Source organism: Wolffia australiana, chromosome 5 (assembly GCF_029677425.1).
Source record: "Wolffia australiana isolate 7733 chromosome 5, ASM2967742v1".
In the NCBI taxonomy this organism is placed as follows: domain Eukaryota; kingdom Viridiplantae; phylum Streptophyta; class Magnoliopsida; order Alismatales; family Araceae; genus Wolffia; species Wolffia australiana.
Genome location: NC_135839.1, coordinates 5,456,378 through 5,469,118, shown reverse-complemented (window position 1 = coordinate 5,469,118; position 12,741 = coordinate 5,456,378). Strand labels below are relative to the sequence as shown.

At 35.4% G+C, this 12,741-nt stretch overlaps 1 pseudogene; it reads left to right on the top strand.

The window, feature by feature from the left end:
* The first annotated feature begins 7,372 nt into the window (after nucleotides 1–7,372).
* LOC144704007 (small nucleolar RNA R71) lies at nucleotides 7,373–7,483 on the top strand (annotated as a pseudogene).
* Nucleotides 7,484–12,741: the final 5,258 nt, after the last annotated feature.

Sequence of the window (12,741 nt, the reverse complement as noted above, 5' to 3'; positions counted from 1 at the left end):
TATATATTTATAGGAAAAAATTGAGTATTAACATTATTTCTGAAGTTTGAAGGCCCATTTTAAAAATTTTCGTTGCAATGATACCGTCTAAACAGCTCCCGGTCATGGTTGCAGGCGCAAAGATATGATTTCAAATGTTTTAGGATTTTATTGCAATTATTTTCTATTTTGTTTTAATGTTTTAGGAAGAAAACCAGAGGACAGAGAATGTGCAAGGGGTGTATACACAATTATTTTTCGGGCGGCCTCGGTCGGAAAATTTACGTTTTACAAAGGATTGTGTATAAATTGTTAGGCGACCTTCGTTGGCGGCGACGTGACCTCATCACAGCCGTCAGAAGAGAATCTGACGACGGGTAGTGATAGAGGCCACTTGACGGTAAGTTTACTACCATTGCGACGCATGCAGTGCGCACCCACGCGCCCTGACGTGGCGGCCTGCAAGTGGGTCTGTGATAATTTTAAATTTTGATATTTTAAATAATAGTTTTAGGACTCGATAATCTTATCAATGTGTGAGGATTCGAGATTATTCAACAAATGAAATTACCTTTCTAACCTAGGGTAAGTAAGGGTCGAACCAAAAGGAGCAGATATTTCAGTTAAATTTATATTTCCATTCAATCAATAATTGTTTTAAAATGGTTTCGAGATGTCAAGTTTTTAAATAAGAGTAAAGATTTAACTATTTCTGAAATTGACTTTTTATTTATTTAAGATTTATTAATTCAAATTTTAAATTCGAATCTCATACAGATCTGGACTTAGTCAAAATCCAGATCTCTATGAGATGAGCAATAACTTTGAAATAAGAATTTTTTGAACAGATTTAATTGGATATGTTGGAAAGTTACAATCCTGTACTTTCCAACCCAATTGAATCTGTCTGAAAAAGGAATGATTAAGCAATTTACTGAACTCTAAAAAACCACATTTACCTTGTGTCACACCCTTGATTGGCTGGTAAACGATCCTCCTCCTAGTCTTCTCAGCGTTGCTTCTTCACTCCAATCAATTGTTCATCAACAATAGAGGGTCTACAGAACTTTCAGAACACACAACTCTCCACTGTTTCCATAAAAATTCTAGACAATCTTACACATTGTTTTGGAGAGTATTTATAGGGTTTTCTTCTCTAAAAACTGCTTGGATCATTTGAATGGTCTAGCTTGATTTGTGATATCCAGTTGACTTGGATAATCTGTATGCATAACTGCCTTGGTCTGGACGGCCCTCCTGGTTAATAGGCTTGATTTGACTTGGTCCAGGTGCCTCCTCCTGATTAATAGGCTTGATTTGACTTGGTCCAGGCGCCTCCTCTTGATTAATAGGCTTCATTTGACTTGGTCCAGGCACCTCCTCTTGATCCATAGCTTTGATTTGACTTGGTCCAGGCGCCCCTCCTGATCCAAAGCTTTATCTCCAACTAAATATCTGTACTTATTAAACAAAGATGAGATCTAATCCACTGGACTCATAGAATCAAGTGGGGTTAGTCAAAAGAAACATATATTGAATATAAGTACATAAAAAATCATCAATATATATGTTTAAATAATGACATAATAACATTTATCAAATACCCCCCAACTTGGATTATTACTAGTCCCATAGTAATGAAACATGAAGATAAATGATGATCATCAATTGACTCCTTGTTTTTTATAGCTCTCGCTTTTAGCTCATCAATGGAAGTTCTTTGTCAATTGAACATTCTCAGCTTTCAGAGAATTTCCCAAAAGATATATTTGTCCCGCAACCAAAACTATATTCACTTCTGATCTATGAAATAGATATAAGTAAATACATATATATATATATGGAATAAGGTTGAGTTAACACCCCAAGCGCATTACTGAACAAGGCGTGGAGAGTATTGCTAGTATTTTCTCTTTACTAATGGCTATAATAGAATCGGCTCAAGCATAGGGGAGACAGCTTTTCCACTTTTCTTTTATTGCATGTTTTCTGCATTTTTGCCCTTTTTGGAAAGACATGTCACCTTTGTGTAGCTTTTCTTCATTTCTAGAATTTTAGTGGCGCTTATCCACCACCCATATGCTGTCCTTAGTAGATTGGCAGCTTATTTTCCCAAAGAGGTTTTGTATCCCTCTGTATCTTAGGGAGCTTCACTCAATCCATAGTTAATACTGCCTTTGAGTCAACACTAGCTTTTCTCTCCACTAAAGCGAAAATTTTCATGCATGTAAGTGTGAACTCAACCTGAAGTGGGTAATAAGGTGAGAAAAATATAATGATAATAATTATGGAATAATATGAACATCCATGCACTTAGTTAGGCTTATTTCACCTCGGGTTTCCTTGGGCTGTCAGATCTTTTAACTCTAAACATCCTTAACAAGATTTAAGTACTCGATCTATCTCCACTTAGATATCAACTGAGATCATCATTTCTTTGAAAACAAAATACAAATAAATAATAATAATAATAATAATTATTATTATTATTTTATGACATCCCCCCCCCTCTTTAAAACATAGCATGTTCCTACATGCTTGATGAACTATATAATTGAAATAATGAGCGAGAGGGAAACTAACCGAAGATGTGATGTCTGTGGAGATAGTGGTGAAGATGTTGTCTGATCCTTTCTTCAGTTGATGCCTGTAAACTCAATAAAAGAAAACAAAACAAAAGAAAGGAAAGAAAATAGTAAAAACTAAACCATGCTAGCATTATTTGAAGGCTTATCTAAAGGCATATTGATAGGTCCATGTAAATCCTCATTTTGTAAATAGGGCTTAAGTCTTTGTCCATTTACTGCGAAGCATTTCTGAGATTGGGGATCTATAATTACCACTGCTCCATTCTTGAAGACTTCCTTGACAATAAAAGGTCCATCCCACCTAGACTTTAATTTTCCAGGAAACAATTTCAATCTTGAATTATAAAGCCAAACTTTCTGATTTTCAACAAATATCCTTCTCCTAAGATTCTTATCATGAAATGCTTTCATTTTGGCTTTATAAATTCTAGAATTCTCATATGCCTCATTCCTGATCTCTTCCAGCTCATGTAGTTGAAGTAGTCTATGTTTTCCTGCTTTATCCAAAGAAACATTCAGCTTCCTAATTGCCCATAAAGCTTTATGTTCTAATTCCAAAGGTAAATGGCAAGCTTTTCCATAAATCATTCGGAAGGGAGACATTCCTAAAGGAGTTTTATAAGCAGTCCTATAAGCCCATAATGCCTCTTCCAATTTCTTTGACCAATCCTTCCCATCAGGTCGTATTATTTTTCTAAGTATTTTCTTGACCTCTCTATTACTCAACTCTACCTGACCATTAGCTTGAGGGTGATAAGGTGTTGTAACTCTATGATGTACTCCAAAATTCTTCAAAATATTTCTGAAATTATAATTTGTAAAATGAGAACCTCCATCACTAAGGATAGCTCTAGGACACCCATATCTATAAAAGATGTTCTTTTCCACAAAATGAACCACTACTTTACTATCATTGGTCTTGGTAGGTACAGCTTCTACCCATTTTGACACATAATCAACTGCCATCAAAATATACTCCTAACCATAAGAGTTTGGGAAAGGCCCCATAAAATCTATTCCCCATAAATCAAAGATTTCCACTTCTAGAATAGGCTTTAGAGGCATTCGGTCCTTCTTATTAATATTAATGGAGGCTTGACATACTAAGCATGTGGTATAAAATTTTTGAGCATCATGAAATAAAGAAGGCCATAAAAATCCTGATTCTAAAACTTTATGAGCTGTTACCTTAGCAGAGTAGTGTCCTCCTCCTGGTTTTGCATGACAAAATTCCAAAATACTTCCTTGCTCTGTTTCAGGTACACACCTTCTTAAGATTTGATCGATTCCTTGATGGAATAATTCTGGTTCTTCCCAAAAATAAAATCTGCTGTCTATGATGAGTTTCTTTCTTTCATGTGATGTGCATCCTGTAGGTATTTTTCCTGAAACAATAATATTCACCATATGTGCAAACCAAGGAAGCTCTGTTCCTTGTGCTGTTAGAACATGCTCATCAGGAAAATAATCATCTATTAAAGATGGTTGAGTACTACTTATCCTAGACAGATGATCAGCAACTACATTTTCACACCCTTTTTTATCATTGATTTCTAAATCAAATTCCTGGAGCAATAGAACCCATCTAATCAATCTAGGTTTTGCTTCTTTCTTTGATAAGAAATATTTAATTCCAGCATGATCAGAAAATACAGTAATTTTACTTCCTACAATATAAGATCTAAACTTTTCTAAAGAAAATATGATAGCTAGTAATTCCTTTTCTGTAGTTGTATAATTAAGTTGTGCATCCATCAAGGTTCTACTAGCATAATAAATGGCCACAGGTTTCTTATTTTTCTTTGGCCTAAAACTGCTCCTACAGCATAATTGGAAGCATCACACATTAATTCAAATGGGAAGGTCCAATCCCGACCTTGCAAGATGGGTGCTTGTATGAGTGCTTCCTTTAAATTTTCAAAAGCAGCTTTTGTCTCACTATTTAATTCAAAATCATTATTTTTAGAGGATAGAAGATTTGTAAGTGGTTTTGAAATTTTTGCAAAATCTAAAATGAACCTTCTGTAGAAGCCTACATGGCCGAGGAAACCCCTAAGGGTTTTTAGGTTGGTTGGAGGTGGAAGGCTCTAGATGATCTCTATTTTTGCCTTGTCCACTTCCAGTCCACGATGGCTTACTAAATGTCCCAGCACTATTCCCTCCTGCACCATAAAATGAGATTTTTCCCAACTTAGTACAAGGTCAGATTTAATACATCTTTTTAAAATTTTAGTAAGATTTAACAAAAAATCTTCAAATGTACTCCCAAAGACAGAAAAATCATCCATGAATATTTCTAAACATTCTCCTACTAAGTCCGAAAATAAAGCATTCATGCATCTTTGAAATGTTGCTGGGGCATTACACAAACCAAAAGGCATGCGCCTAAATGCATAAGTTCCTACAGGACTAGTAAATGTTGTTTTCTCTTGATCTTCCGGATGAATATTAACTTGATTATATCCTGAATATCCGGCAAGAAAACAAAAAAATTTTGCCCAGATAATTTTATAAAAAATTGATCAATAAAGGGTAATGGATAATGATCTTTCTTAGTGGCTTTATTGAGCTTTCTATAATCAATGCACACTCTCCAACCTGTAGGTAATCGTTTCTGAACCTCTTCTCCTTTCTCATTTACCTCCACAGTAATTCCAGATTTCTTTGGTACCATATGAACAGGACTTACCCACTTACTATCAAACATAGCATAAATAATCCCTGCTTTTAACCATTTCAAAATTTCCATCTCAAGGACCTCTCTCATGTAAGGATTTTACCTTCTCTGATGCTCTCTACATGGCTTAGATTCTTCCTGCAAAAATATTCTATGTTCACAAATAGAAGATGGGATCCCTCTTATATCATCAAATGTCCATCCTAAGGCTTTTCTATGATCTCTAAGAACCTTAAGTAGATCCTCTTCTTGAATTTGGGTAAGAGATGCAGATATAATCACAGGTAAATTTCTCATAGGATCTAAATAAGCATATTTAAGAGTAGATGGCAAAGGTTTTAATTCTAAGGGAGTTTCTATTGAAGTGGTTTTTGTATCTACTTCCTCAATACTCAATAAGTACTCTTCCATCTCCTCAATATCCTCATTTTTCTCTTCACAAAATTTTAATTCCTCACTACTTCCTAATGGGCATTTTATCATTTTGGAAATATCAATTTTAACCCTTTCATTTCCTATCTTAAAATCAACAGTACCCTTATCCCAATCCATAATTGTCCTAGCTGTCACTAAAAAGGGTCTTCCTAAAATGATGCGAGCTAAACTAATATCTCCTTTCACCTTCACATCTGTAACAATGAAATCTACAGGAATTTCACAATTCTCTACATTAATCATGACATCCATTAATTTTCCTTCTGGTTGTATAACTGTTCCATCAGCCAGTAATAAATCCATACTAATTTCCTCTAATTCTCCAAATCCACATTCTTCATACAAAGCTGTAGGAATAATACTAATACTTGCTCCAGTATCTAATAACACCTTAGAAAATATTTTTCCTCCTATCTCACAAGTAATAAATGGAACTCCTGGATCTCTCATTTTTATAGGAATAGAATTCAAAATACTAGATGCATTTTCAGATAATTTCACTACCTTCCTAGGCTTTCCACTAGTACATGAGTCCTTAAGATATTTTTTTAATGAGGGAGCACACTTAATCATATCCTCTACAGCTACTGACATGGTGGCTTGCTTAAAATTTTCTAGAAGCCTAGTTTCATATTCACTAACTGGTTTCTTTCTATTTAAAGCAGAGGGGTAAGGAATGTCTTGAACATGAGTTGAAGGTATAGGTTCTTTCTTGTGAGAAAGCTCCTTATCTTCATCCTCATATTCATTTTCATATCTATAATTTTTGAGAGACAGATGAGGATCTGGAAGTTCTTTTCCATTTCTTAATCTTGAAATTGCTAAAATTTCAAGATCCTCATGATTCTCTGCTTTATTAAAAGAATCTTTAACATGAAACAAATTACAAGGATTTATGCAAGGTTGAGTTGGAAATCGACCTTCTTGGGAGTTATAGTCAACTCCCTTACCTCCATGTTCGAGTGATCCCATTTTGAAACTCTCTAGCAATCTTCTGGTTTGCTATTGGGATTCCAACATTTGCTTGGTCTGGAAATCCATCATCATTTGCATCCGCATTTCCATCTCTGTTCTAAACTTTTGATTCTGTTTTTCTATCATATCTGAAATCACAGGAGTTAGTGAAGAAAAATCTTGAAGGGGTTGTGATTGGACATGATATGGTTGTTGAGGTCGATTCTGAAACTGGGGTCTTCGCTGAAATTGCTGTTTATTTCCTTGGTTGAAGCTTTCTGTATTAAAGCTGTTTCTCTTCTGTCCAGCCCAAGAAGTTTGTTGTTGATTGAATGCATTGACTTCTTCTTCTAAGGGCTGACAAGCTCCATCTTCATGGTCTTTGCTGAAACAAAGAGAGCAAATTTTAGCTTTAACAAGAGAAGAATTATTATTTAGAAAAGCATTTTTCAAAGTTGAGGTTAGCTCTTCTAGTTTCCGGTTGGTCTCCTTGATTCCTGCATGTAATTCAGATTCCTTGATGTTGACTTGCAAAGCTCCTCCTCTCTTTGGATGTGAATTTCTTCCATTGTGGTTTGCTCCTATCTCTTGCAAGTCAGTTTCTACGACTTTCTCTAGCATGTCAAAAACTTCATCTTCATAGGCTGTGTAAAATGTTCCTCTAGTAACTAGATTTACTTTATTCTTCATAAAATCTGACAATGATTCATAGAAGATTTGATCTAATTGACAGCTTTCCATACCATGATGAGGACACTTTCTAATTAAATCATTAAATCTTTCCCATGCTTCACTAAATGCCTCATTCTCATGATACTGAAAATTATAAATTTCTCTTCTGTAAAAGTTTGTTTTGGAAATAGGATAACTTTTTTGTAAAAACTTGTTTTGCATTTCTTCCCACGAGCTAAATGTAATTCCTAAATTTTGATACCAAGCAAAAGCTTTGTCTTTTAAAGTTAATGGAAAATATTTCATTTTTAAATCTTCAGTAGATAGGCCAGGTACATTTTGAGAAGAACATCTAATATGAAAATCATCTAAAAATTCTAAAGGATTTTGTGAAGCATATCCATTGAATTCAGGTAAGGAATTTATTAAAGCATTATCATACCTGAACATAACTCCTTCTCCAACATTAATATTTATATCCGTTTGCCTTATGCTTCCTGATGGTGTTGATCTATCAAGCATTGTTCTCCTTCGGTCTTGATGAGGAAATCCATTTTCCGCCATGCTGTGCTTCTCTTGAGCTTGTTCTGTAATTGATGAATTTGGAGATGAGTCTTTTGGTTGAGTCACTCCTTCTAATCTTCCACAAGCTTTAGACCTTGTTACTATCATAAATCTCAACCCAAAATGTTAGAAATATAATGAACAGAAATAATTTTCACTGATTAACCGTGCTCCCCGGCAACGGAGCCAAATGATAATCTCAAATTTTGATACTCTAAATAAAAGTTTCAGAACTTGATAATCTTATCAATGTGTGAGGATTTGAGATTATTCAACAAATAAAATTACCTCACTAACCTAGGGTAAGTTAGGGTCGAACCACAAGGAGCAGATATTTCAGTTAAATTTATATTTCCATTCAATCAATAATTGTTTTAAAATGGTTTCGAGATGTCAAGTTTTTAAATAAGAGTAAAGATTTAACTATTTCTGAAATTGACTTTTTATTTATTTAAGATTTATTAATTCAAAGTTTAAATTCGAATCTCATACAGATCTGGACTTAGTCAAAATCCAAATCTATGTGAGATCAGCAATAACTTTCAGATAATAATTTTTTTAACAGATTTAATTAGATATGTTGGAAAGTTACAATCCTGTACTTTCCAACCCAATTGAATCTCTCTTAAAAAGGAATGATTAAGCAATTTACTGAACTCTAAAAAATCACATTTACCTTGTGTCACACCCTTGATTGGCTGGTAAACGATCCTCCTCCTAGTCTTCTCAGCGTTGCTTCTTCACTCCAATCAATTGTTCATCAACAATAGAGGGTCTACAGAACTTTCAGAACACACAACTCTCCACTGTTTCCATAAAAATTCTAGACAATCTTACACATTGTTTTGGAGAGTATTTATAGGGTTTTCTTCTCTAAAAACTGCTTGGATCATTTGAATGGTCTAGCTTGATTTGTGATATCCAGTTGACTTGGATAATCTGTATGCATAACTGCCTTGGTCTGGACGGCCCTCCTGGTTAATAGGCTTGATTTGACTTGGTCCAGGTGCCTCCTCCTGATTAATAGGCTTGATTTGACTTGGTCCAGGCGCCTCCTCCTGATTAATAGGCTTCATTTGACTTGGTCCAGGCACCTCCTCCTGATCCATAGCTTTGATTTGACTTGGTCCAGGCGCCCCTCCTGATCCAAAGCTTTATCTCCAACTAAATATATGTACTTATTAAACAAAGATGAGATCTAATCCACTAGACTCATAGAATCAAGTGGGGTTAGTCAAAAGAAACATATATTGAATATAAGTACATAAAAAATCATCAATATATATGTTTAAATAATGACATAATAACATTTATCAGTCTGGTAGTGAAAACAATGCAGGTTAGGTGCTTGGCGATACTTACGGTATCTATTTTTCTCATCTTTCCTCTATCTTTTTCTATTTTTGCCAAGGGGTTCCTAGCGCAATGAGAACGTACCCGCACTTAGAAGTTGAAAGGGTGCCAGCCAATAATGAAGCGACACATCATTGTGTGTCATAATATTGAATGATTAAATAAATGAATTTAATTGCAATGGTTTACATTGGTTTAATTCATTTATTTATAACATTGGATCCCGAAGTTCGATTAAAATGATTTTTTTTGTGGAATTGCTCGTCTTGATTCACTCTTTTTATCTGTATGCTTCGATCATTGAGATCAAGCCTATATTGATAGATAAAAGTTAATTATTAAGTGGGGGTAAATGGGGATTTTTACCATGTAACCTATGTATAAAAAGCTAATTTTTTAGAGGGGAGCTTATTATTGATTGTTTGCTATCACAGCTGCAAGACAGAGAGGACCCCAGTCTAGATCGACCTGTTTGGTACCTTTCCCTTCATTGTTTTTGAATTTTTGGTGCATTTTGAATAAAATTAGTTCAATTTCTTAATTGTTCTTCTTGATTCTGTTCTGAACCTCTAAATCGTTTGGCTTAAGCGGCATGTACAATCCCTGATTAGGATTGAGTGGAGTCATTGAGAGATTTAACTGGGAATTTAAGTGCATTTCATAGGAAAACTCTAAAAAAAATGAATTTCTAGGGTATTACAATTTATTTTTTATTTATTTTTATCTAAAACTATAGTTAGTTCTAAAATATCAAATGTAAATAAACGAACCAACCAAACCAAAATTTTCTTCTTAATCCCTCTAATTGAAATCCTTGAACCTTTCATTTGAACCAACTAATTCAACTTAGAGCTTCTTTTTTCTTCTACTCTTCTCATCTCTCTCTAAATTCTTTGCCTATTATGTTGATTTGATCCTCATTGAAGTTCAAATTAATCCTACTTATCAAAAAATCATTGACTTAAACTCCTTGCTAGCCTCCCTTGGACGATACCTCTACTCATCATCGTGCATCATTGAATTATAAACGTTATTGTGTAAGCTAAAATTGACAGCGACAAGGGTTCAACATTGCATAAAATTTACCCCTATTTTTGGCATATTAATTGGCATTGTTGCCGGGAAGCAAGGCTAAGGAGTTTTACCAACTTTCAAATATAAAAGAAAATTTGGCAAGTTACTTGAATTACTCATTAGTACATTTATTATAAGTTTTAAATTGAAAGGTGATTCGAGGGCTAACGACTAACTGGTGTTTGTGTTTGAATTAGTCATTTTCTATGAAGCTTTAGCCTGGATTTAAATAGGAGAGTAGTGACAGATTTTCCCTAGCAGTAGACTCCCCCACACCCGAATCACCCTTCACTGACCCTACATTCATAGAAGAGACGTCAATTAGAATCCCACCAATGGATCCTATAGGGAATGGAGTAGGAAACCATGAAGTAGTTAACGAAGGATAAAGGAGGATTAGAGAATATTCAACATCAGCTGAAACTTCCATTTTAACCAGATATCTGCCGCTATTGGAGATGATGTGATGTTTAGAAATGACCTACACCAATTTCAGTTACTACCATCCTTTTTAGGGAAGGCAAATGAAGAGCCGTATGATTTTTAGAAAAAATTTATGAAGCCAGTGATAGTTGTACCTACTCCAGAATTTTGAAGGAAGAAGTGAGAACAAAATTGTTCCCTCATGTTCTTAAGGATAGAGCAAAAGATTGGTCTAGAATGTTCGGGACAAACTTTGAATCATGGAATGAGACGGAGAAAAGTTTTTTAAAGAGATATTGTACAGTACCAATGATGAACTCCCGTAGAAGAGAAATTAGGAACTTTCAGCAGGGAAGCGACACCTTTAGCGAAGCTTGCGAAAGATTGATGGGGCTCATAAGAAAATGTCATTTACCATGGCATTCTCAAATGGGAGTTATATCAAATATTTTATGAAGGATTGGATGACGCTGAAAATGGAAGAGTTGATATTTCAAGTGGAGGAGCAATAGCAGACATGTATGAGGATGAAGCCATGGCCCTCCTACAAAAAATGTCAGACAATCTAGCTTACCACCAAGACGCTTATGATCATGTGAGGGTCAACCCTCGAAAGGGTGGAATATTGGATGTGAGGGGGGGTGAACCTCAGATCACTATGGATTGAATTGAAAAACAGATCGGTGTCATGATGGCAAATGCCACAGAGAAGATGAATGAAAAAATGATTTCATTGTGGCAAGGGCAGAGTAGTGGAGGAGCACACAACCAATCAGTTGATGTGAGATGTGCTCAAGCGATGGCCACAGGGGAGAAGAGTGCCCAATGATTTCAAATGTGAGTGCCATAGGCAGACAGGAGATGAACAATGGTCCGTGGGCCTGTAGAGAAAACTTAGGAGCATAGGGATGGAACAGTACTAATCAGTCATCTCAACAACCATTCCAACCGAGGGCAAACTATCCACATCAACAACAACATTATCAGTCTTACCAGAATTTTTCAGATCCCACTAATGCAAATCTAACCAAGGTAATTGAATAGCTTCAAGGGGACAAGAAGAGGATGATCAAGCTTTTGGAAGAAATAAAGGAGCGGCATCAGCGGGAGATGGATAAGCTCAAGGTGGAGGTGGGACTTCACATCGGTCAACAATTCTTGCACGGCGGAGCATCACAAGGTACTTGTGAAGACCTCACAAGATGGGCCCAAATTCAGGTAACATCCCTATCCAAGCTTTCATTAATCCTAATAATTTGCTTTATGTTGATGATATGTGCAGCATAGCAAGTGAGGATACCCATAATGTGCATGCCATGGTCGAAAATAAGTAAGAAAGAGAGTTAAATTCTGTGTCAAAACTTAGATGTGGGACATAACTATCTAATCCATTTGCAGCTCTATAAAAAAAAGGTGTCCGAGGAAACTTTAGATAAACAAGAAAAAGATGCGGAAATTGTAGTAGACGAAAATCAGGAAAAGGAACCCCATCCTAAAGCCTACTGTTCATGTATCCCTTTCCCTAGTGCTCTATAGTCAAAGAAAGAAAAATTGAAAAAGAGCCCATTTCTTGACTATTTAAAGGAAGTCACAGTTGAAATTCCTGTTTTAGATGCAATACAATACATCTCTGATTACTCAAAATTTGTGAAAAAACTCTGCACACCTCCAAGGTAGCAAAAGAGGATTCAACTTTCAGAGAATATTAGCTCAATATTTTTTCATGAATTACCTCAAAAGCGCAAAGATCCAGGAGCACCAGTAATCAAATGTAAAATTAGGGTGAAATATTTACCAAAGCCTTACTTAATTCGGGAGCAAGCGTGAATATTATGTCTAAAGCTTCATTTGAAACTTTTTAATTTGGAGAACTGCAACAAGTGAGTTTAGAATTGCAGTTAGGGGATGGATCAATTAGAAGACCATGTGGTCAGCTGGTGGATGTAGTTAGGAAAGTGGAAAAGTGTTCATTTTCCGTGGATTTTATAGTAGTGGATGTGAAAATTTTAGGGAAAATTAGTC